This window comes from Cryptomeria japonica, chromosome 6 (genome assembly GCF_030272615.1).
Source record: "Cryptomeria japonica chromosome 6, Sugi_1.0, whole genome shotgun sequence".
Lineage (NCBI taxonomy): Eukaryota > Viridiplantae > Streptophyta > Pinopsida > Cupressales > Cupressaceae > Cryptomeria > Cryptomeria japonica.
In genome coordinates this window covers 679,935,317-679,962,087 of record NC_081410.1, presented here as the reverse complement: position 1 = coordinate 679,962,087, position 26,771 = coordinate 679,935,317, and the positions used below count along the sequence as shown (strand labels likewise).

General features: G+C 39.8%; 1 protein-coding gene across 1 annotated transcript in view; it reads left to right on the top strand.

Annotated features, from left to right (window-relative positions):
• Positions 1–26,771, top strand: part of LOC131069249 (external alternative NAD(P)H-ubiquinone oxidoreductase B1, mitochondrial) — a 163,277-nt gene that overhangs the window by 92,730 nt on the left and 43,776 nt on the right. The window lies entirely within an intron of this gene.

Genomic DNA, 26,771 nt, shown 5'->3' with positions numbered 1-26,771 from the left:
ACCAGAGGCACGTTTATCTAGTATTCAGAGAGAGGGATCTTTCAGACTTAAAGGTGTCTTGGCTGGATAGAAGGTTATTACACTATTAGATACAGGTGCCACGCATAATTTTATTGATGCACGCTTTGTGGAGAGACGTGGACTCATCACTGAGGAGTTTGAGGGATTGAGAGTTAAGGTGGCTGATGGATATACACTTCGATGTGACAGGATGGTGTGTGATCTACCCCTACGCTTGAACAACTATGAGTTCAAGGCGGATTACCATGTGGTCAACATGGGTGACATGGACATAGTACTTGGGATGCAGTGGCTACATTCTTTGGAGGAGGTTACCCTGAGACTGAAGGATATGGAGATACGATTCGAGGTGGATGGCAGGACTCACTTGTTGAAGGCTATCCGTAATGGTGATATCAGGACTATCTCATTTAGGCGGATGGAGAGATTAGCCAGGCATGATGATATAGAGTGGGCGGCAATATGCACCTTGATGCCTCCCCAGGAGGGGCAACATAAGATTGAATATCATCCGGATATTCAGAAATTGAGAATCAAGTATGAAAAGGTATTCAGCGAGATTCCACTAGGCAGGCCCAGATAGAGGCATTGAGCACATTATCGAGCTGGAGGAAGGCGCCAAGCCTGTCATGATCACACCATACCGGCACCCAAAGCGACTCAAGGATGAGATCGAGAGGACCATCAAGGAGTTGCTAGCAATGGGACACATTCGACCCAGTAGGTCACCTTTTGCATCTTCTGTTGTTTTGGTTAAAAAGAAGGATGGTACTCTTCGGATGTGTATTGATTACAGGGTGTTAAACAAGAGAACCATTAAGAACAGATATCCTATCCCACGCATTGATGAGTTGATAGATGAATTGCATGGGGCTTGTTATTTTTCAAAGATTGATTTGAGATCAGGATATCATCAGATCAGAGTGAGAGAGCAAGACATTGAGAAAACTGCTTTCAGATGTCACTGTGGGCATTTTGAGTTTGTAGTCATGCCTTTTGGTTTGACTAATGCACCTACCACTTTCCAGTCCACGATGAACAAGGTTTTTCACCATCAACTAAGGAAATTTGTACTGGTGTTCTTTGATGACATTTTGGTATACAACAGATCATGGCAGGAACATCTTGAGCATCTGGAGACAGTATTGAGCATATTGCAGAAGGAGTCCTTGTATGCTAAGGAGTTCAAGTGCGATTTAGGCATGACTGAGCTTCTATACTTTGGACACATCATTAGTGCGGATGGATCCTGAAAAGATCCGCGCTATTGTTGATTGGCCTCCACGAGAGAACCTTACACAGTTGAGGGGGTTCCTTGGTCTATGTGGTTTTTATCGCAGATTCGTCAGTGGCTACTCACGGCACACAGCACCCATGACAACTTTGTTGAAGAAAGGGGCATTTGTGTGGACTCCGGAGGCACAGGATTGTTTCTTGAGATTCAAGGAGATAATGACTACATGCCCAGTTCTAGCACTGCCTGATTTTACGAAGCCATTTGAGCTTCAATGTGATGCATCGGGAGAGGGAGTTGGTGCTGTACTCATGCAGGACAAGCACCCTATTGCTTATGAGAGCAGGAAACTTAGGGGGCCTGAGCGATCATTTAGCATTTATGATAAGGAGATGTTGGCAATCATGCATGCCTTGGCCAAATTCAGACAGTATCTTGTGGGCAGCAAATTTTGTATTAAAACTGATCATAACAGTTTGAGGCACTTTTTGGGACAGCAGGACCTGAATGATCGTCAGCAGAAGTGGGTGAGTAAGTTATAGGCCTATGATTTTGATATCACATATGTTAAGGGGACACAGAATGTTGTTGCAGATGCTTTATCTCGTAGGCCACACCTCACTTCTATGATTCAGATATCAGAGGATTGGCGACACTTGATTGTAGCAGAATATGCCAAAGACACATGGGCCTCTGATATAGTGGAGGGGACAGCGATTGACACCAGGTACACTTTTGTAGATGATTTGATCATTTACAAGAACAGAATTTACTTAGTCCCAGGATCGAAAGTGAAGCGGTTGATTTTGAGAGCACTCCATGATTCACCTACAGCAGGCCATCCCGGGTATTTCAAGACTTACAGGTTAGTTCGGGAGCGGTTCACTTGGAAGGGGCTTAAGGCTTATGTTTTGCAGTATGTGCATGAGTGTCTTGTTTGCCAGTAGAACAAACAAGAGCACACTTATCCAGGAGGGCTCCTACAGCCACTTCCTATTCCTGATAGGAAGTGGGAGTGCATCTCCCTGGATTTTATCACGAGCTTGCCCAAGGCCCAGGGGCGTGATTGTATCTATGTGGTGGTGGATAGGTTGACAAAATATGCTCACTTCTTCCCTATCACTACTACATAGTCAGCAGCTCAGGTGGCAGAGGTCTTCTTCAGGGAGGTTTTCAGATTACACGGTTTGCCTCAGAACATTGTGAGTGATAGGGACAGCCGCTTCATGAGTCACTTCTGGCGGGAGGTATTCCGGTTGTGTGGCACTGAGCTTACACCTAGCACCAGTTATCACCCACAGACCGATGGTCAAACGGAGATTGTGAACAAATGGGTGGAAGGGTATTTGAGGAATTATGTGGCAGCTCAGCAGCGAGCTTGGATCAGATTTATATATTTCTGTGAGTATTGCTACAACACTACATACCACATGACCATACAGATGACACCCTTCAGGGCACTTTACGGTTATGAGGCATCCAGTTTTTTGGATTTAGTGTTGGGTGACAGTCGAGTACCTAGTGCAGGTGAGTTACTACAGGAGAGTAAGGACATAGTTGCGACTCTCAGAGACAATATTGCTAGAGCTCAGAACCAGCAGAAACAATATGCAGACCAGAAGAGGACTGAGCGTAGTTTTGAGGTGAATGATATGGTTTACCTCATGTTGCAACCATACAGGTAGTCCACTCTCAAGAAGAGTGGTGCAGAGAAACTCAAGCCACGTTACTATGGACCATTCAGGATTATCAGGAAGGTTGGTGAGGTGGCTTATGAGTTGGAGCTTCCCGCAAATAGCAGAGTGCATAATGTATTCCATGTGTCACGCCTCAAGAAGGCGTTGGGTCAGAGTGTGGTGCCTTCTGCAGTATCACCTCCCTTGGATGATGAGGGGAAGTTGATCTTGGTTCTAGAATCCATCTTGGATAGCAGAAAGAAGCAGCTTCGCAGGCGAGTGATCAGAGAGTACTTGATTAAGTGGAAGGATCTACCTGTTGAGGATGCTACTTGGGAGGGTGAAGCCATTCTGCAGCATCCTGCATTGAGATTGCTTGAGGCCAAACAATTTCAGGAGGGGCGGACTGTCATGTCCCCTCTTTAGTATGACATGACACTTTACGTGGATTTGCCTATTCCAGACTCTCGTAGGCCAAAAGTTGTGGTGAGAGAGTCATTTTGGTGTTTATTTGATGATTGATGGCTCATTATGCTCTTGGAGACATTATATTTTATTATTTGGGGCCAAGATGTTATATTTTTAAATTGAGGTGCACTTTTTATTTTAAAAAGTTACTTTTTTATCTAAAAAGTGCAATGAGATTTTATAAGAATATTATGGATACTTCTAGAAAGTTAAGAGGCTTCTAGAGGAAGATTCTATTATGGATACTTCTAGAAAGTTATGGATACTTCTAGAAAGTTAAGAGGCTTCTAGAGGAAGATTCTATTATGGATACTTCTAGAAAGTTATGGATACTTCTAGAAAGTTAAGAAGTTTCTAGAGGAAGATTCTATTATGGATACTTCTAGAAAGTTATGGATACTTCTAGAAAAGTTAAGAGGCTTCTAGAGGAAGATTCTAAAAAGTGAATAAATAGACCCCATGGGTCTCTCATTTGGCATCCAAGTTTATTTTCTCTAGTGCATCTACTTGAGCATTTGTGGAGCTTGAAGGTCTGCAAGTATTCAGCTGAATCATTGGGAACGATACCTCCCAAGTGATTGCATAACTGAGGGGGTGAAAGATCCTCTGAAGGGTTGCTCTTCGGAATTGGTACTCAGCCAATTCAAGTGTGCTTAATTGGAATCCTATCTTGTCAAGGTTCGATTTAGAGATCAGTTGAAAACTTACATCTTTGTTCATGTATCAATGAATGTCATTGTCTATCTTAGAAAGTCTGAAATAGTGATCAGAAATTAATTACAACAGTTGTATACTTCAAACTCCCATATTTCTGAAGCATGTATGACATCTATTTGACATAATGTCAATTCTAGTATTGATGAAAAATTGAGTTGTTCCCTTGGTAGTTAAATTGATATATGTTTCCTATATAGTTTGCAAATCAGTAAAGTGCTTAGTTGTAGATTGTATGTAACTTGTTGGACAATATTCCTTGAATCAAAATCATCAATTCTTCCATACATAAGCAAGGGATACTACATATTCTCTCCTATTTTTCTCCTAATTTCATGGGAATGACATTTCAATTTGTCATAATTTGTCATAATTGACAATCAACCAATTTTGACATAGAAATTTGTCATAAATCGTCATGAATTATCAATCAATCAATTTTGCTTAGCAAGTGCAAAAATTGTCATAATTTGTCATAATTGACATTTTTGATTTGCAATTTCCATTCGAATTTCTTCATGCTAATTTGATCTTTTCTCCAATTTGTCTATAAATTGGATGAATTTCTTTAATCCCAACTAATCACTTTTTCGAATCACTTTGTCGAATCAAGCACGCTTTGAGTATTCTTGCGCTACTTGTCAATCTTGCTTTTCACATTAGGTTTATGCACTTGAAGGTGAGATCCACAAACAAAGGCTATTTGAAGAAGAAAGAAGGACAATGGAGTCGCATGAAGGAAGCATTCAGATCTACATTTGGTTTGCTTAGTTTTTAGTTTTGAATGTTTTGTTTTTCATGTCTTTATTGAGTGTGTTTAGGATTGATCATTGCATTTGAACTTTTGTGATTGAGCTAGATTAGTATTGACTTGCTTGTGATGATTTCCGATTTCCTAGCTACAGTACTATTTCATGCTTCCGATATATATATATATATATATATATATATTAATTTGATTACATATACTAATATGTTAATGTTAACTAATGATAAATAAAATCAAAGTTAACTTATCGCGTTTGACCAACGGTTACACCGTTCATGGTATCGGGTGGTAAAGCGATTCTCAAACAAGTCGCACTCCTTCCGATTGGGTAAGTAAACGGTGACTAGTTTATATACTGTGATGAGAGGTACGTAGGGAAGAGATGTGTCTTCCCATGTGGGAAGACATATCTCTTCACTGCGTAACCCCTCATCCAGTTATATAGCATGCTTACATTGACGAGGATGTACACACTGAAATTAATAAGTGTGGTGCATCTTTAAAACACGCTATAGTAGATAAAATACAACTTTCAGATCATATCTCCATCTCTTCTATTTTGATCACAAAATTTTGAAAGAACTTAACATGGTATCAGAGCAGAGTTAAGGAAGATCATATTAAAATTCTGTAATGATCTCATAAACTTTCACGAGGCTCTTACTAAGATCACATTCCCATAATCCTAATGGCAACCGGAGTTAGGTTTGAAGATAGATTAGATGGAGCATCAAATTTTGTATCTTGGAAATTCAGTATCATGCTTGTTTTGAAAGAAAATAAAATTGACTCCCATGTCAAAAGTGAAATTCCTGAACCCTCTGATGATACAGAGAAAATTTAGTGGAGCAAGGACAGTGAGAAGGCTCTTAAGATAATTGTGGATTCAGTAAGAGACCACAGTGTACCAGTTATTTCTAAATATGAGACGGCCTTTCAAATGTTCAAAGCACTAGCTAACATTTATGAAATCAACAACACTAGCAGGGCTCTCACCCTAAAGAATCAACTACACCATATAAAGATGAGTAAAGGAGAAACAGTTACATCCTATTTCTTGAGGATCATTGAGCTTAGGGATCAACTATCCACTATTGGACATCTAGTAGACAACAAAGAACTTGCTATGATGGCCCTAAATGGACTTCCTACCTCATGGGAATTGTTCATTCAAAGAATCAGTGCTCGTTCTAAATTTCCCTAGTTTGATAGATTGAAAACCGATTGCATTCAAGAGGAATCTCGACTTGTCACAAGAGGAATAAAACAAAACAATGGTAATGAAGACATTCAAGTTCTAGACTCTAATTCCCACAAGAAAGGAAAGGAGAAGAACTTTAAGAGAAAGAGGGACAAGAACTCAAATGGGAAGAGGTCTTCAAAGAAGAAGAGAGACATTTCCGAAGTACAATGTTTCAGATCTGACCAATATGGGCACTATGCAATGATGTGTCCAGACAGGATCAAACAACAAGCTTCAATGGCAGAAATTAAGAAAGGGAGTAATTCCGAGAAGCTAGTCTTCTACTCAGCCCTCTCTAGTCAAGTCACCTCTAGTTTCAACACATGGTTGATTGACAGCGGAGCATCTCGACACATCACTGGATTTCGTGAGCACCTAGATACACTTGTGGAAAGTTCAAATGAAGAAGTGACAATTGGTGATGACTCAAATTATCCAGTTATGGGTATAGGAACCTGCAATATCAACCTAAAGTCAGGCATATCCCTACACCTAATTGGAGTTCTATTTGTACCTGGTATAAAGAGAAACCTTCTCTCAGTTTCTGCACTTGAAGATAAGGGTTACAGATTAACCTTTATGGAAGGAAAGGTACTTGCTTGGCCAAAGAACTCCACCATCAAGAAAGCCCACACCATTGGAGTAAGACAAGGGAGCCTCTACAAACTTTGCACCACTCCACCTCTAGCCTTGATTCATGAGACTCCAGATTCGAATGAATTTTGGCACAGAAGATTAGGGCACCTTCATTTCCATGCCCTACCTAAGATAGAGAAGATGGTGATCGGCTTACCCAAGCTAAGTCAAAAATTTGAAGGAGCTTGCAAAAGGTGTGCCTTGGGAAAGAATACTAAAGGGTCTTTTAATTCTAGCAACAGTAAATCCAACAATGTATTAGAATTAGTTCATTCTGATTTATGTGGACCCATGTTTGTACCCTCATTAGGGGGATTTTTATATTATGTAATATGTGTAGATGATTATTCTAGGAGACCTGGATATATTTTCTGAGGTACAAAGAGTCTGAAGAAATCCTTTCTAAATTTATGGAATTCAAAGCTTTTGCAGAAAATATGACAGGTAAGAAAATCATAACCTTAAGAATAGACAATGGGGGGGAATACACTTCTGATATGTTTAAAGATTATTGTATAAATGCTGGGATTAAGAGGGAGTTAACTGCACCTTATAACCCACAACAAAATGGGGTAGCTGAAAGAAAGAATAGGACTATAGTAGAAGTTGCTAGGGCTATGTTGTTTGACCAAAATATAGAAACCTCATTTTGGGTTGAAGCATCTAGGACAACCGTGTACATTCAAAATAAATGTCCTCATTCTCTTCTTGACAATAAACCCCTGAAGAAGCCTTTACTGGCAACAAACCTGACATAAGTCATTTCCGGATCTTTGGGTGTCCAGTCTATATTCATGTCCCCAAAGAAAAGAGGTCAAAGTTAGAACCTTATGGAAAGAAAGGAGTATTTGTTGGGTATAGTGAAACCTCTAAAGCCTACAGAATATACATACCTGGTCAAAGACAAATTGAACTAAGCAGAGATGTCATCTTTGAGGAAGACATAGCATTCAGGAGGTCCAAAAGCTCTAATGAATTAGAACACCAAGACCCTCCTACAAGCTTGGATGAGGATTCCACCTGTGAGATTCAGAGGGAGACCCTTGAAGATGCTGAGCATGAAGTTCAAGGCTTACCTTTAGAAGAAAATTATCCTGAAACTAGGAAGAGACCACTTTGGGCTAAAAAGATGCTTCAAGAAGCCGGAAATTATGCTGCTCCAAAGGGGACCTTCAGAGAAAGTAAGAGACCTAACCTATTTTCCAGTTATACTGCCTTGATGAGTGAGATCATTGATGTAAAACCTTCCTGTGTTGGAGATGCGCTCAAGCATCAAGTTTGGAAAGATGCTATGTCAGAAGAGTATTAGTCAATTCTGAAAAATGATGTGTGGGATATTGTGCCTAGGCCTAAAGGCAAATCTGTGGTATCTTCTAAATGGCTCTTCAAAATCAAACATGCAGCAGATGGCAGCATTGAGAAGCACAAAGCAAGGTTTGTTTGCCAGAGGTTTCTCCCAGAAATAAGGTATTGACTATGAAGAGACATTTGCTCCTGTTGCCAGATACACTTCTGTCCGAGCAGTTTTGTCTATTGCAGCATCTAAAGGATGGAAAGTCCATCAAATGGATGTTAAGACTGCTTTTCTGAATGGTAAGATTGAAGAAGTTTATTTGGAGCAACCTGAAGGTTTTGTGATTCATAAGGCTGAATCACATGTCTGTAGATTAAAGAAAGCTCTATATGGACTGAAACAGGCCCCCAAAGCATGGTATGAAAGAATTGATCACTATCTCTTGGAATTAGGGTTTTCCAAGAATGAAGCAGATCCAAATCTCTACTACAAGGTAATCAATGGTGAAATATTAATTTTTATTCTTTATGTTGATGATCTACTAATCACAGGAGAGGATAATTGTATTTCTCGATGTAAGAAAGAATTAGCCTCTGAGTTTGATATGAAAGATTTGGGAATTTTTCACTACTTCCTTGGATTGGAAATTTGGCAACAGGCAGATGGTATAATCCTTAATCAAGGAAAACAGACCATTGATATACTCAATAGATTTGGAATGATGGATTGTAGATCCATGACCACACCTATGGAGAGAAATCTACACAAACTAAAGGAAGCAGCTGCAGAATCAGAGTTTGCAGATCCTACCCTCTACAGACAGATTATTGGATCTCTGATGTATTTGGTAAACACAATACCTGATATATGTTATGTTGTTAATGCACTAAGTCAATTCATGTGTGAACCTAGGGAAATACATCTTGTTGCTGCAAAACATATTCTGAGATATCTTCGAGGAACTATTGGTTTTTGTCTGAAGTATAAACATGTAGACCTTGACCTACATGGATTCACTGATTCTGATTGGGCTGGAAGTGTAGTTGACAGGAAAAGCACATCAGGATGTTGCTTCATGACAGGTCTAAACACATTGAGATTCCTTATCACTATGTTCGAGATATGGTGGAAAGGAATGTGATCCGATTGAATTATATTGGTACAGGTGATCAGATTGCAGACATTCTTACCAAGCCTCTCTCCAGGATCAAGATTGAACACTTTAGAGATAAACTTGGTATGGTTGAAAATGTTATTTAATTTTGAGATAGAGTCTCATTTATTCTGATATACTAATATATTTAAAGATGTTTAGTGTGTAAACTCTTTTATTTGTCATGTGTGTGACTCCATGATTGCATGGGCCTTCTATGAACATTATTGAAGGGTGACGACTTTTCAATAATGAACTCTTGTTTCAAATTGATATTGTAAGGTGATGATTTTACAATTATCAATTTAACTATCTTGATGGATATCATGTGACTTGATATCTGTGGACATGTCATGATAGTATATATATCTCTGAGACATTATGGTAGATATCTGTTGGTTGATATCATTAAATAAACCATAATTATGACATAATATTCATGGACATGCCATGAAATCATTATCAATATGGTAGGCATCACGTGACTTGATGCCAGTGCACATACCTTACTTGATAACTATGAGTTATGGTGAGTATCATGAGACTTGATATTCATTGTTGAACCATATTTCTGAATATCACTATGGTGTGATATCTCCTCTCTTTACAATCAATGGATGAATTGTGATGTTTTCTCTAACATGAAATGTGTCCTCCCTAGTTAAGAGGGAGTGTTAAATTTTGTAACGTCGGTCGTACTATTTCATGCTTCCGATATATATATATATATATATATATATATATATATATATATATATATATATATATATATATAAATTTGATTACATATACTAATATGTTAACATTACCTAATAATAAATAAAACCAAAGTTAACTTATCGCGTTTGACCAACGGTTACACCGTTCATGGTATCGGGTGGTAAAGCGATTCTCAAACAAGTCGCACTCCTTCCGATCGAGTAAGTAAACGGTGACTAGCTTATATACTGTGATGAGAGGTACGTAGGGAAGAGATGTGTCTTCCCACGTGGGAAGACATATCTTCACTACGTAACCCCTCATCCACTTATATAGCATGCTTACATTGAGGAGGATGTACACACCGAAATTAATAAGTGTGGTGCATCTTTAAAACACGCTATAGAAGATAAAATACAACTTTCAGATCATATCTCCATCTCTTCTATTTTGATCACAGAATTTTGAAAGAACTTAACAATTTCATCCACAGTTCATGATTTGCCTATATCGGAAGTCTGAGTGTAGATTTGGCCAAGTCCGGTTAAGTTAGAACAAGGCATCTGGCAGAGTTCAACATTTTGGTCGGTTTTTCATTTCAATTGGATATTTTGTGTTGCGAAGATATGGGAAGCTTGATAGATGTCCGGAGTACCTTAATCCATGATTTTAGCCTCCGATGATAATTCATGTGCAAGTTAGAAGATTTGGTATATCAGTTTTTGGGTTGAACAAGTATGGTCGACTTGTGTAATTGATCATTGTGCGGAATTGTTGGAGCCGATTTGGTGATTGTTTTTGTGTTCGAGGATGTTTAGCTAACATTTGGGAAGCATGTGAACAATTCTTTTTGGTTCGTATATGCATTGTAGATTGGATTCAGTTGACAGTTCATACACGTTTGGTGAATATGTTATATGTTCTTGAGACGACATGTAGCCGATGTGATTTCATGTTGCGGATATATAAGGCCGATGTAGTTGATCATTTTGAGTATGAAAAAGGTTGTGTGATTGATGGTGTGCAGTTTCACGCATGCAATTCAGAGATTTATGCTCCGAATTAATGCAGAAAAGCGAATCAAAGCAAGATAAGGCAGAGTATGAAATGTTTGTAAATTTGCTTAACTGGAACTGTAATTTGGCATCTGTAGATGCTATTGTTTAGTTTATATACTTTAGTAATTTGTTGTAATTCATTTGTAAGATAGTGAGTCTTCCTTGGTTTGTAGCCCTTGTTGTTTTTGAGCAGTGAGCTCTAGGCAGTGTGCCTGAATGGATGTGCATTCCTAATTGTAATATTTCTATACTTCTGCAAAGTATATTTATATTGTGGGTTCATCCCCACCATGGTTTTTCCCTTAACCGGGTTTCCACTTATAAAAATCTTGGTGTTATGGTGTTGTGGCTATTTGGTTTATGTTCTTGCATCTTTCTTTTGCTCATATGCATTAAGTGGTTGAATGAACAGGTTAATAAAGCTCCTTGATTCCAACAAGCTTAATGTTTTGTTTAAGTCGTTTTTATCTTGGCAGTACTTCCATAGTTTTTAGCCTTTTGTTTGTGAGAAGGATGTTGTCTTGTCGGTCCAGGTTAGATATGTTGAGTGATCCTTTAGGTGACTTAGAGTGTAATCCCTTGTCGTTGGGGTAAGTCTAGTTAGGAATTCAACTTTTGAGTCCGAGACTCATGAATGGGTGTCAGGATTGAGGATTGAGAATTGAGGATTGAGGTCAAATTGCTGAATGTTGTCAAAGTTGTTGAGGAAAGGTCGTCATGAGGGTTGATGTTTGAGTTTTGATAAATGATGAAATATTGAAAGATGTGATGTCTTGACAAGGAATTCCTTGTCAAGGTTGGATTTTCCTACCTTGATTGGAGGGGAATAATGAGAAAATCTTTTGAAAATCCTTGAATAAAAATGGTGCAAGTGAATTTCTTTGTGCGGAGAACACTTCAAAACTAAGTTGTGGATTTATGAATCAAAGTTAAGTTTTTTTCTTAAACAAAATCCCCATGTTCATTTGGAAGTTCCTTGCCAACATTTTGTCCTTATGAACTTGGTTCTAACCATCAAGAAGTTCCATCTCAATTAAGGATTTCTTATCTAAATTCCAGCTGAAACATGGACTAGTGACCAAGAATCCAGCTTAATCACGGAATTTCGCCCAAGGTTCCAGCTCAATTGGGTTTTAGCACTCAAGAGTCTGGGTAAGACTAGTCCAGCTCTACTAGGGACTAGCGCTCAGCACTAGTGAGTTTATCCTTCCTCACCAAGGAATTGCGCTTTGATTTGTCCATTCATATTGAGGATTCCTGCTCAGCGTCAGTCCTTGCATCCCTTAAATGCGCTCAGCATTTGTAGATTGTCCCTAGGACTCATGAAATAGCACCCAAATCAATCCTCAAGAAGGTCTAATACCTGCCTAGATCTGATCCTTGACCTTTCACACATATTATTCCCGCCTTCATCAGTCCCTACACTCCCTTAGAACCTTCCCTTGTCCTTATTAGGCATGAAATCCCGCCTAGGAGAGGGGATGATCAGTGAGCAATCAGATCCTGAAAAAGAAAAAAATCAGACCTAAAAACATGAAAATCAGACGTTAAACCTAAGTGCAGGTCCTAATTTACAAGGCAGAGCAGACTTGATCAGGATTTGAAGGTGAATGGTGAATTATGTTTGTGCTTGAATGCTTCAACTTTATTTATACATGGCAAAAAGGGTAACAACAAGCCTGCGAATAAGGAGAAGGGTCATTTTGTCATATCAATTCAAAGTGAAAAATCAGAAAGAGAGGAATGCAAGTTCACAAGTGCAAATTCAAGGAGGATGAAGGATTTTATGAATTATTAGCTTATTTCACAAATTTCTGATTTTATGCAAATGTTAACTTTCTTACATATCATTTTCATTCACAAGTATGCTTTTGTCTCTCTTTTCAACTTTGGATGATTGAATGAATGATGAAAAAGAACATTACAAGGCAAAGGAAGACAATTTCAAGAATTTCAAGATGAGGACTCAACAAGGAAAAATGTAAGATGACCTTGGATTTCGAAGATCAAGGTCTAGTACATTCGAGATATTTGAAGGAAGATGATTGCAAGATCAAGGTCAAGATTCACATACTCAAGGCAAGATGATATTCGAGAAGAGGAATTCCAAGGATGCACAAGGAAGAGGAATCAACATCATGAAGGTCTTACATGTCAATATCCACTCTTCAAGAAAAGAAGATTCAATCACATGGAGAGGGCGATCAAAGGGATGGAAATCATCAAGGTTAAGGACACTAAGGAATCCAAGTCCAAGACAAGGAATTTTAGGATCAAACATCATCAAGGAGAGAACAAGGTGAATTCCCTAACATGAGGATGGAAATACATCACATAGAAGGAAAATTCCCAAACATGAAGATGGAAAGGTGAAGTGTGATCAAGGATGAATGATAGTTTCAAAGGAGTTAAAAACTTGATCATCAAAGATTATACAATTTGGGATGAGATGAACCACCACAATCATTCAAAGGATGATGATACTCAAACCAATCAAATCATGACAAGTTACGGCATTCGAGTTCGTTTTACCTGACTCATCAACAAGCTACACATGTGGAGGTGTTAATGTGTCTTTTGTACACGACCAAACACAAAATAAACTACCTAAAGGTACCTTATCCTCTCTTGAATAAAGCTTCCCCGAATGCTGAAGATCTCCCAAAAGGATCAATCGGAGTAGCTCCAAGGTTCTATTATGTAGGTTCTCTACTCGTGGATAAGCTCTTTGCGGTACGATGTGATTTTACCGGAATCACAAGGGGACTTACTTTCGACGACCTGAACGTCTGATTTGCTTTGGATATTACTGGAACGTGGAATTTCATTGGCCCTTGATTTTGAAAAAAGGAAAAAGGATAAGGGTTGGAACGGGATCTATTTCTAACACTACGAACGTAAGAGCAATGAATTACCTTTTATGAAATTCTAACTAAGTCTTGCTTTGACATCCTAGGATCATCTCCACAAGATTAGTGCGATCTTCTGAGGAAAGCTTTATGATGTTTAGATCACCGCTACAAGCATGAACACCGTCAGGTTGATGCATATCAATGAAGAAGCGATAATTAAAGTTAAGCTTAAGCTGAATGATTCCAGTTGACTACGCAAGGCAAGTCTACAACCAACAAACCGCTAGTAGTATGGATATACGAATTTCACCGTTGATCATACAAATTTCTTCCATTCACCTAATAACATGAAATCAAATTTGAGAAGTATAGAGACCATGCAAATTGTTGAATCGACCCATAGAATTCACCATTTCTTCAATGAAGTTTACAAGTCTTTTGCAACAATATCTTGGGAACAATTTTTGCCTTCTCTTTCTACTCTACTCTAACTATTTCCTACTCTCTGACTCTTCCCTATTAACTCACTATACACTATTCTCTGACTATCAACTATTAGCTAACTATTGACCTTTACAAATGAGGAGCCAAGGCTTTATATAGGAAGCCCTTTACAAACAGACGGCTCTGATTGACTTAGAACCAATGGCTAGGATTACAAGATAGAAACCCTAATTAGGGTTTGTTACAACAAACTTCCTTAGCCAATTAGAAAATTACATTCCCCGAGCGAGGACCAATAGGAAGCAAGGGTAGGTACACCGAAGTTTGTGTCGTCCCCGATGAGTCAGGTACATTGAATCTGGACACGCTAAGGTGGACCAATTTGACCGGAGGAATGATGATTGGGATGCCACCTTGCCTAATGCTTGTGACTTGGTTGATCCTCCTCTGTCTTTGATATGATGAATGATGTACTTCCTTTGCTTGACCAGGCTTCCTTATTGTCAAGTCTTCCTTCTCTAGTTGCATATCTCGCCCTGAAGTGCTGGCAAAGCCTTTCTTTGTCATCTTGTGGTAGAATGAGGTCTTGAGGCTAACTTGAACTCCTTGAACACCCGTAGTCTTCCAACGCTTCAAAGCACCTTGAGTGCTCCCTTTGTGCATGTGGAACGTCCTTGATGATGATGGACTGGAAGAGGTCGTCCTTGCCCTAGCCTGGTCTTCTTCCATCTGCAAAACCAACCAAAAGGTGATTAAGGACACATAATGAATTCATTCTAACACAACATTTTCTACCTTAAATCATTAGCAAGAAGACATTAAAATGAAGTTTGCTCAAGATTCTCCCCAGGCAGGGACAGGCCTTATAAGAATTTTGCTCTGGACCCTTTGGAAGGGTCAGGAGCGAAATTTGCATTCCTGGCTTAAATTCTTCTCATTTTGTGACCATGCTTGCTTAGATGCATGCCTAAGGATCCCTTTAATCTCAACCAATATCAAGTTTGAGGTAAAATTGGAGCAAGATGTGTCTTTAAGGATTTCGCTCTAGACCCTCTGGAAGGGTCAAGAGCGAAATTCTTGTTTAGGCTCAAGTTCTATCACTTCTCCACTCCAAAATGTCTTCCAAGGCAAGCATACACTAGTCTTCTCTCCACCAAGGCCTAGGAATCCATCTCTTGACCTTCATCATGAGCAAATTAGGTGAAATTGAGAATTTTGCTTCGAACCCTTTGGAAGGGTCAGGAGCGAAATTCTTGACTTGCTTGTTTTCCTTCACCTAAGTCTACTCTTTTCACTTTTCATACCTGGACTTCCTTTTTTGAATCCCTTCTCTCAACATGACAAAACTTGCTTGACCCTCACAAAGGAGAATTGCTAAGAATCATGGCTAGGGACAAGACCTATTTAGGATTTCGCCCTAGACCCTTTGGAAGGGTCAGGAGGGAAATCCTTTCCCTAGCTCAAAATCTTGGCCATTGGTGGCCACAATCCATTCCAAGGCATGCCTAGGGGCTCTTCTCACCTTGGTCTAGGCCTGACTTGGCACAAAATTTGGAGGATAAGATGGTTTTAGGGTTTTCGCTCTGGACCCTTTGGAAGGGTCAAGAGCGAAAATCTTGTTTTGAGCTCATTTCTTCATTCTTTCAATCTCAATCAACTTCAAAAGGCAAGGACACACCTCTACACACCCATCCAAGCCATAAGAACTAAAGACTTGACTTGCTTTGAAGGGAAAATAGGTGGTTTTAAGAATTTCGCTTTGGACCCTTTGGAAGGGTCAGGAGCAAAATTTATGTTTTTGCTCAATTCCTTCAAGTTTGAAGATCACCAACAAGTCAGAGTCATGCCTAAAGACATCTCCCACCTTAATTTACCATAGCCCAAACTTGACTTAGCAAAAAAATTGAGAGAAAAGAGTGGTGTTGGGAAATTTCGCCCTGGACCCTTTGGAAGGGTCAGGAGCGAAATTCCCATTCTAGGCTTGATATTTCATCTTTTCAACTCCAATCTTCTCTAGAAGGCAAACATACATCACTCTCCACCCAAGGAACAAGGTTTGTGGCCTAAGCTTGGAAGCAAATGAGGTCAATAAAGAATTTCGCTCTGGACCCTTTGGAAGGGTTAGGAGCGAAATTCATGTTTTAGGCCAAATCTTTATCTTTCAATGCGTCCAACCACCTTTCAAGGCAATAACATACCAATCCACCCTCTATCATGCCTTAGAAACCAACGTCTGTCCAAAACAAGGAAGGAAATGAGAGCTATAAGGATTTTCGCTCTGGACCCTTTGGAAGGGTCAAGAGCGAAATCCTTGTTTTGAGCTTGATTTTCTACTTCATCCTTCCAATTCTCGCTCAAACTTGATCAATTCAACTTCCTTCCATCCCAATCAAGGCAATCCACCATCAAACTAGCTCCAGGCAAGGCTAACCTAGGTCTTAAGGCAAAAAAGAAGGTTAAATGGAGGATTTCGCTCTGGACCCTTTGGAAGGGTCAGGAGCGAAATTCTCCATCCAGGTTGATTTCCACCATTTCATAGTCTTAAACCTCCTCTCCAAGGCAAACATGCATAAAAGCCTTCTCAACTATGCCTCAAAATCCAAAACTTGGCCATATCAAAGAGCAAAATAGAGGAAGAGGTGAATTTCGCTCTGGACCCTTTGGAAGGGTCAAGAGCGAAATTCTTGCCTTAGACAAAATCCACACTTTTCAACAACTTCAATCACTTCCTAGGGCTAGAACATATCAATTTGCCCTCACCATGCCCAAGGAACAAGGTTTTCAGTGCAAACAAGGAGAAAAAAGGTGACTTCTAAGAATTTCACTCTGGACCCTTTGGAAGGGTTAGGAGCAAAATTCATAAAATTAGGTTGATTTCACACTCTATTGCCTCAATTCACCTTCAAACTTGATCAAATTCACCTTTCCTTATCACCATCATGTCTATTTGCCACTTACTTAGCTTGAAACAAGGTCTTTCCAATGCCTTAGGCAAAATAGGAGGTCAAATGAGGATTTCGCTCTGGACCCTTTTGAAGGGTCAAGAGCGAAATTCTTCCTCTAGGCTAATTTTCATCATTTTGTCGCTTCAAACCTTCTTCCTAAGGCAAATATGCATCCGAGCCTTCCACACCATGCAGTAGAAGTTTCAGACTTGGTCAAGACAAGGAGCAGAGCAGAGGAAATATGAATTTCGCCCTGGACCCTTTGGAAGGGTCAGGAGCGAAATTCATCCTTAAGATCGTTTTATACTTCAAACCTCCTTTCCTTTCCTTGGATATAACTTTTCAAGACTTCTCTTATCATCTCCAGGTTGACTTACCTCTTACTTAGCCCAAAAATCTTCATTTTCAACGCCTAAGGCCAAAATTGAGGGTCAAATGGAGGAATTCGCTCTGGACCCTTTGGAAGGGTCAGGAGCGAAATCCCCGATTCCAAGCCTGATTCATTTTGGAATTAACTTGACTTTGCCCTGGACTCAACCCTTGGTGCATATCCTTCCACATCCTTGCCAATTTGCTCAACAATTCCTGAAGTCGCCTCCTGAATCTTCCCTTGGCCACTGACTCTCCCTAATCGACTCTGACTTGGAGGAAAACAGGACTTTGACATGAAAACCAACACTCCTGACCCACCCTGACCTGAGACCTTTTATCTCTTTTGCATAATTTATCCATCTTCAATCTCCTAAAAGGTAAAAATCCTCTAAGACAACCCTAGGGTTCAAGGCAAACAACATATGACTTCCCAAATCTAGGCCACACTCAGCTTTGAAAGAAACCTGTTGACGTGTCTGAAATCATGGAACTACGACTTCATCCGGCCAACGCAGAATAGAATGATCTCGCCGAGTATCCTATCCTCTCTTGAGATAAGGAGATCCCTAATGCTGTTTCTTTGATCAATGGGGACGACCTCAAGGTTTTGATTGTCAGGTCTTGATTGCGGGATTCCTCAGTGGTTTGATGTGTTTTGCTAGAAACACAAAGGGGACTTACGGTGAGATGGATAATTGTCGAATGAGTTCCCTAAAATTCTAAGAGTCTTGTCATCGGTTGATTTCAGTTGGATGATACTATTTCAGCTGGACTGTGGGGGTTTCTTGGTTAAAAAAAAAAGGAAAAAAGAGGGATACGAAAAAGAGATACAGAAAATCTAACTATTTGACTAAGATAGCATGCTTAAGAAAAACAGACAGACACCTCCAAATAACCAGATTAAACACTAGCTATTTAAGCACAATATTTGTAAGAATCTAGTGCGATCTTCAAGGAAAAATGAGTTTTCATGCTATTAAACATAACTTCAGAACTTTAACATTCATTCACTAAGTGTTCAATAACCAAACTAAGCATATGAGAAGGTTCAGATTAATCGTGCAAAAGGAATGATAATCAGTCAGTCCCTAATGGTATGAACAACGAGGATTCTATCAGATGTTTATCTAGAAAATGCTATAGAGAAATGAAAGACATAACAGAATAATTCTAATGGTGAAGAAGGAGACCATGCACTCACAATGAAATAGAAACAGCCTTAACTTTGCATTAAATCCTGTGTAAATTTCGCCAGAGCTTCAGCAACAATCCATGTTCTTACAAAATAAGGGAAAACCAGTCCCTTTAAATATGTTTCCAAAAATAGATGAATGGCCAAGATCTAAACTAAACAAGTGGCCCAGGTTCATCTTTACAAAAGGTACCTATACCCATAAATGGAGGGTAAATATCAACAACCACCCAAAAGGGAGCAATAACTACCTAAAAAAGTAATTAAATAAAAACCATCCATAATAATTCAAAAAGTGCACATGCACAAAAGTTTAAAACTTTTAAAGTTTACAGCTGACTTGGCAGTCAAATGTGAACTTTGCCAAAAAAGTGCTTTTTCAAATTTAAAAGAAAAATGCATTTTAAGAAGGCACTTTTTCTTTTCCAGTTTCATATCCCTTTACTAAAAATTGATCCTCACCATGCAAATACTCTTGCCAAATGTCCCGACCTGCTGCACGTTCTTCGCGAACATACTCTTGGAACCTGATGCACAATTGGAACAACAAACTGAATGGAGGCATAGGGGGATGATGAATTTTATACTGCATGCCCTCAAGGTAACGGTCTACGTGCTTCAAACCATCCTGCCAGCTGGACCGATTACGCTCAAAACACATGTTTGAATGTAGTTGACCGACAAAATCCAGGTCCTTAGTGGAGTAGGCGATTCTATCCGTTCGCAATCTTTTCTCCCAGTCTGGCTACATTACGTCATCGGACAGATCATTTTTCCACCCCAAAACCATTGATCGGAGGATTGTCTTGCCAAGTTCTTGCATGCTTCTTGCTCTTTATCGATAATTTCTCTTGTCTCGTTCTTCATAGTGATAGTCCAGTACCATTCTTTAAAAATGCTGATATCATGGGGGTCCAGGATGGCCGAGAGTGTAGGGATCTGTGCTTGGGTCCAGAAAAGAGCTCTTACAAGAGGAAGAGTTGTAGCAGCTACCTCATGGATTCTAAGGCGTTTCCGTTTTACCTCGATCAGCTTGACCAGAACGGTCTCCCGATGGTGGGCCATCTCTTTTACCTCTTCAAGGATTTGTTCTCCCCTTTCTTTAATGCCTCGCATCCATTCCTTAACGGCTTTGGCAGTATCCCATACTCCTTCAAATTCTATGGTGGTCCTTTGCGCTAGTGTTGTAGGGGGAATATGGGATTTGGGGGCATTATGCAATGGTCTCAGGAGTTGATCAATGTACCCCTCGGCCTGCTCAGCACGAACTCGATACATGTTCTTTTGAGCTGTTATCTCTTCGAGTTGTCTGAGCATGTTTTGTACGGAATCCTTGAATTCTTCCCTTTCCTGTTCCTTGGTGGCTCGTCCGATGGGGACAGTCGTGATGCTATAATCAACCAGTGTAATTTGATCTGCTAGCTTATTGACAGGCGGGGTGGCGATATGAAGGGTACGGTTCCTTTGCTCATCATGGGTTATCCTGGAATACGCCTTGGGCTTTTTCTTTCCCTTGGACTTGGCTTGGCCTATGCCTGAGAAGATGTCTTCCAAGTTGATGGGTGGCTTAACGGCTGCCTTGCGCTGAGCTCGAGCAATCAACCAGTCTTGAGGTATAGTCTGTGTTGATGATATGGTTAAATTTGCACTCTGTTCTTTAATGTTTTCAGCCGGCTCATTGCATATTTGCAGCTGCTCCGTGACGGGACGAGTGGAGGAAGTGTCAAGTCCTTTGCTCGTAGCTAAATTCTCTCCTACTTCACTGAACAACTGTTTGGTATCTTCATGTGATGGTTGTTCTTCGGTCTTTTCAAGCTCGCGAGTCTCATCCTTCAATGGTGGAGTCATCCTTGGCAGTACTATGTAGCTGCAATTCATGGCGGCGACCCTGAGTAGGTTCATGGACTTCTGGCCCTTGAATGGATGGAATTTCTCCTTCCTCTACTTGATTATCAGGTTCGGCAGACTCAATGACTCTTACCTCTGTATCAAGCCTGTCTTGTTCAGGAGGATCATCAACTCTGAATGCCTCGATATCGCTCTAGGAAGGCGGAGTAGGTATATAATCTAGTTCAACTACATCATCAGATGAATTGGGGTCTTTTGATGATGAAGTTACTTCCGGTCTCCTAATAGGGATCTTCTCCCTTCTTGTTCTCTTAGATGTCCGAGTTCCTCTGCTAGCTTTAGCCTTCTTCTTTTTCTTGGGCTTTTCAACCTCTTCCTTAGGTGCACTGGAGGTTCCTTCATCGTCAGAGGACTAAGAATCAAGGCTACCCATCATGTGGTAGGTGAACTGGACTTCCTTATGAACCAGTCGCTCAATCTGCTGGTGCAACCACTAGTCAGTGTATCTTCCTGGGGCTACCCTAACTGCCTCAAAATCAGTGATTGGATCTTGTGACCAATCGATGCTTGGCAAAAGATGTCTTACTGCCTCAAATTCTCGGACCTGTAGGCAATTTCCAGAATCTGTTCGCTGATCTGGGACCCAACAGTACTCATAGAGTTGCATGTGCTGCACACTTAGCCTTGAATATTTGCGCCGTCAGACTTCATAGTCATCAAAGCAATTGTTTCAATATTCTTCAACTGACTCCTTTGCTCTGTATCGCCTGCCGTAGGCTCTCTTTGCCAGATTGTCGTGATCAAACCATTTCCTCAGGAAATGTTCTTGTAGGCCGTAGGAGGCTAGTTTTGCAAGGGATTCCTCAGCATGGGCTGGACTCTTGAGATGGACATCGAGGTTACCTATGATCATAGGGAAGGTGAATCCTGACTTCTTGTCTTTGAGTAAACTGTTCACCGGACGTGACTGCCTTGTGACTTCCAGGAGAACTATTTTGTCGGTCGGGTATCGTTTAAGTCGGAAAGGAGTGTCGTCAAAGCCAGCTATTCGGATATAGGATAATCTTGGGAACTGGATGAACCAGGTGCCATACCTCTGTATTAGAATAGTAGCTTGCTCTGAGAGCCTTAGTGTAGTCCTCCTTGCATCATCCTAACCAGGCGCATTGTGAAAGCATCATTGACACGCTCATACTGACCAACTGCATAGGCAGGGCTATTCTTTTCCCTTTGAGCTATGTCCTGATAGTGTAGCTATGGATAACAATCATATACCTTCACCTGATTGGGCCTATTCCCAATTTCACCCTTCACGATTAAACCTGGAAGTGGCTGGTTTCCTGGCGAACATGTAGACTAGATAGGATGTCATAGTGAAGTACTTTTTCACCTCAAGTTCGATCAATTGGGTATGGATGTTGTCACTTATGATCTGGGCCTAGTCGAACTTGGATTTCCCAGCGAAGACCTGTTCTGTAAAGTAGAACATCCACTCTTCAAAGTAGTTGGATTGGGGGAGTCCCATAATCCTGCTGAGCAATGTGACCATGTCTCCATGCTCATTGTGGAAGTCGCTCCTGGGGGTCTTTTTCCCAATCCTGATGCCTAGAGGTCTTCTCTCCTTGTACCACTCCTCATTTATCAGTGCTTTGCATTTGGCAGGGTTCATATCATACGCCACCTGTGCTTCATCTATAGTTGTTGCTATGGGGTTGTTCGGGAAGGGAATATCAAATGCGTTGCCAATGGCTTCAGGAGTGAAGTCAGTGAGGACCATATTCTCGAGGAGCACCAATCTGGTGTTTCGTTGGTAATGCCGGACAACCTCTACTACCAGTTCATAGTTTTGCATTGACAGGGGAAATCCTGCTGCCTGGGCAATGCCACTTTCCATCATCCGCCTAGGCCTGCCATAGGCATTAGGGGAGAATACTCAGTCTCTGAAATCTTGAATATCAATGTGGCCTAGTTCAGTATCACCTATATTTTCCCACACACTCTGAACTTTTGATTCCCTCAGTCCCCCTCTCTAATACTGATATTTCATCTTTTCAACTCTGTGAGGGATATCTGACTTGGATGCTCGTGACGTTTCGGCTGCACCAGGTGTCTTTGATGATTCTACCGCCGATTTAGGCATTTATCCTGTATTAGCCGGATGCAAATTATGAGACGATATAAAGGAAACAAAGCGGGTTAGTTAAAAGGGATACGTTAGCACACAAGGATTAATTTGAAAACCGAATTTAAAGAAAAGCATAATACTTTAGCTAAAAAGCTTGATTGATTTAGACATGAATATTTATGAAGCTTTTTCGATTACAAATTTACTTATTCGGCTGTGGTTCAAAGACTTAGGCGATTTCGACTGCTGAACTTACACTTAGGCATTTTAGGATCAATTTTCAAAATGGACGAAGTTTAAAATTTTCCCTAAGTCTGAAAAATGCGTTTCCTGGTTAATTTTTGGGAACAGACTTGGATTTTAATTGCTTTTCTGACGCCTTATAAAAAGGAAAAGATGCGGTTTTTTAAAGATTTAATCGTTTTGATCAATTGTTTTACACAAACACATCTATTCCCATTTTGCATATATTTTAAGCGATTTTAAGAGGGACAAAGCAAACTTACCTAGCGAAATGAATGGCGTGAATCCGCACAACCTGCCTTGCAAGAATTATTTCCTTTGGATTTGAAAAATGATGCCTCTTATGCCCTACGTTTGAAAAGACAAACTCACAATTTGCAAATTTGGGAATGAGAGAGTTCTGCAATTTCAAACTTTAGCGGTTAACTCCCTATTCCCAATTTCGCGCCTAAGTTTGGAGAGAGAAATGCAGTAATTTAAAAACTTAGATTTAGCGATTTTACCTTGGTGATTTGGCGATTTACTTCTTGCGTGATTTTCTTCAACAAATTATTTAACCTTCTACACTTCCGCGATTTTACCTTGGGCGATTTTTGGTTTAGGTGTGATTTAGGTTAAAATCGATTTTTACCTTGGGGGATTTTCAGAGAATGGGGGTTTATGGCGTTGCAAGGATTGAAAACTCGTGGCGTGAATTTACCTTATACTGCGATTTCGGCACTTTGTGTGCTTCTGCAAGCCTTTATACTTTATCGCGATTTTTTCTTGTAATGTGAACTTCGGGCTTTTAGATGCTTTTGCAAGTTATATACTTAAAACTGATCCCTTAGATCGCGATTTTTGGGGTTTTAGATGATTTCGCAAGTTTTGTGAAAATCTCGATTTTCTCTTATAATGCAAACTTCGGTCTTTGGGTTTACCTTTCAAACTTTACACTTTTTCCCCTTCATGCGATTTTCGGTGATTTCGGGGGTTTTGCAAACTTTTCTAACTTTCATGCACTTTACCTCAACTTCGGGTTTTTGAGGTACTTTGCAAACTTTTTAAACTTTATCGCAATTTCTCTCTAAATGCGAATTTCGGGTTTTGGAAGGAGTTTGCAAACTTTTATCTTTCACGCACTTTACCTCATAGTGTGATTTTGGCATTTTGTGGCACTTTGCAAACTTTCTTAATTTTAACATTCCTCCCTTATAGTGCGAATTTCGGGGTTTGGAGGCATTTTGCAAATTTTAAACTTTCACGCACTTTACCTCATAGTGCGATTTCGGCATTTTGAGGGGGTTTTGTCAATTTCAACTTTTTGCACTATTCCATTACAATGCGAATTTCGGGGATTGGAGGCACTTTGTAAACTTTCACTTCTCACTTTTCCTCCATAACGCGATTTTCGGGATTTTACATATTTTTGAAAAGTTTTACTTCTATCACTTGTCCCTCATTGTGCGATTTTTGGTGAATGGGAGGAATTTGTCAAGTTTTACCTCTTGTATTTTATCCAATACTGGCGAATTTCGGGGATTTCACCCATTTTGCCAATTTTTAGAAACTCATGTAATTTCCCCCCTAGTGCGAATTTCAGGATTTGAAGGAGTTTTGTCGACTCTTGACACTTTGCATCTTTTTATCTCCTCTATATCCCTTGGCGAAAATCGGCACTTTGGGTCCTCATGCGTCCTTTAGACGCTTTATCTTTTACTTGGGGAATTTTGCTAGTTTCTATGATTCCAAGCCTATCTCAGGCGATTTTACAAGTTTAAACGATCTCTTGAAATTTTCTAATGCCCGAAGGTTAAACTCACCTTGCGAATTCACTGGCTTCCGCTCATGACATCATCATCTCATGGACTGATTACGGGCACGCCCCAAAAGGATGCGAGACACCCTGCATGGGACACAACAGGGCGAAGGCGAAAAGACCAAAAAGAGTTAAGGGGACCCCGTCGGCGACAGGGAGTGTGTGCAACGCACAACAAAACCCTAGGATGAGCTCTTCGAGAGAAACCCTAATCTACCTAGCCCAGGCAAACACTAACTCACTCAAAACACCTAGCAAGCAGAGAAAAAACCTAGCTAAGGGAAAGCAAAACCTAAGGAAAAGAGGGGGTCCCCATCCTAATAGGGCAATGTGTGAAATGGTCACAACATCTAAATTTCGCAAAAGGATCAATCGAAGAAACTTCAAGGTTCGGGAACTTTATTCAAGAGAGGATAAGATACCTTTGGGTATTTTATTCTGTGTTTGGTTGTGTACAAAAGACACATCAACAGGAGGGCACCAATTTCAATTTACCTAACCTCATTTCCCATTGGTCCGAATTCAAGGGAGGGACATGTGTCCTAAATGTTGTAATTATCTCATTGGTCAAAGAGGAGTTAGTTATAACTAACCCTAATTAGGGTTGCATCTTGTAATCTTGGCCATTGATCATAAATCAATCTTGGCCCTTGAATTGTAATTGGGATGTCTATGTAAGGGATTGCCTTCTTATTTGTAAAGGTTAATAGAAAATAGATCATTAGGAGTTTAAAGTAGAGTAGGAGGAGAAGACAAAGATTGTTGCTAAGACTATGGCAAAATAGATTCTTAATTTTATTGAAGATATGGTGGATCGTTGTATGAACTTCAGCATGTTGCATGGTTTCTACTTCTTGAATTAGATTTGTTTATATGGAGTTGATTAGATGAATGGAATAAGTTCTTGTTGATTAAAGATGAAGCTTGTATGTTCATACCATTTGTGATTTGTTGATTGCAAGTTGCAATGTATGGTTAGACTGAACTCAATTCAAAGCTTAACTTCAATTGCTTTATGCTTATTGTTCATGGTGTTGATGTGCATAAGGGATATGAAAATCATTCACTTATCCTTAGGAGATTGCACCATCTTTATATAGTTGTTTCCTCATGGCGAAGCAAAGCTTGATTTGGTTTCATCAAGTCAGCAATCATTTCTTACATCCATTTGTCTTTTTTTTCCCCAAGTTAGTTAAGTGTTCCACTCTCCAGCAAAATGTAAGTCCCTTTGTGATTACCAGAACTATCACATCAAATCACTGAGTCTATCCAACAACATTAAAGTCGATTGTCCGCATTGTAAACCTTGGGGTTGCCTTCTTTGATCACAAAGCTTAGCATTCAAAGTTTCCTTGTTCAAGAGAGGATAGAATACTTAGTATTTTATTCCGTGTCCGAGGTGTCCTAAAAACCACATCAACTCACTTGATACATTGTTAACAAATAAACCTCAATTTGCTGATTAATGAATATTAGGTTCAGAAAGAAGTTAATACTTAACCATTACATAAAATGGAAGGTGCATGATTTCTTGTATACTCTAGGTGTGGCAGTATTTCTTTGTGTTGCACTTGAGATTCTCTTTGTATTGCATCTTTTGCATAAGTTTATCAATATTTCTCTTCTTTCAAAACCTATGGGTACATATTTGAACAACATATAAGTTAAATGGAAGTAAATCTTGCCATTGGCTTCTAGGGGGAGGGTCTCAAATAAAAAGTTGGCATTGGCTTGGCCACAACCTAAAAAACAACCATTACCTTTTATATAGAGGGCTGACCAAAACTATTCACCCATTTTTAAACATGCACTAGTCTTTGATTCACGTACATCACTTGGAAATTAGTATTTACTTCTATGTAATCAGTTCATATGTTAAAAAATATGTTAACCACAACAATTTTATTAATAATGTAGTCAATTTATTAGGTAGTATAGTTAGTATTGTATTTACATTAAATTTTCCTTAATCACCATTGTGATGTAG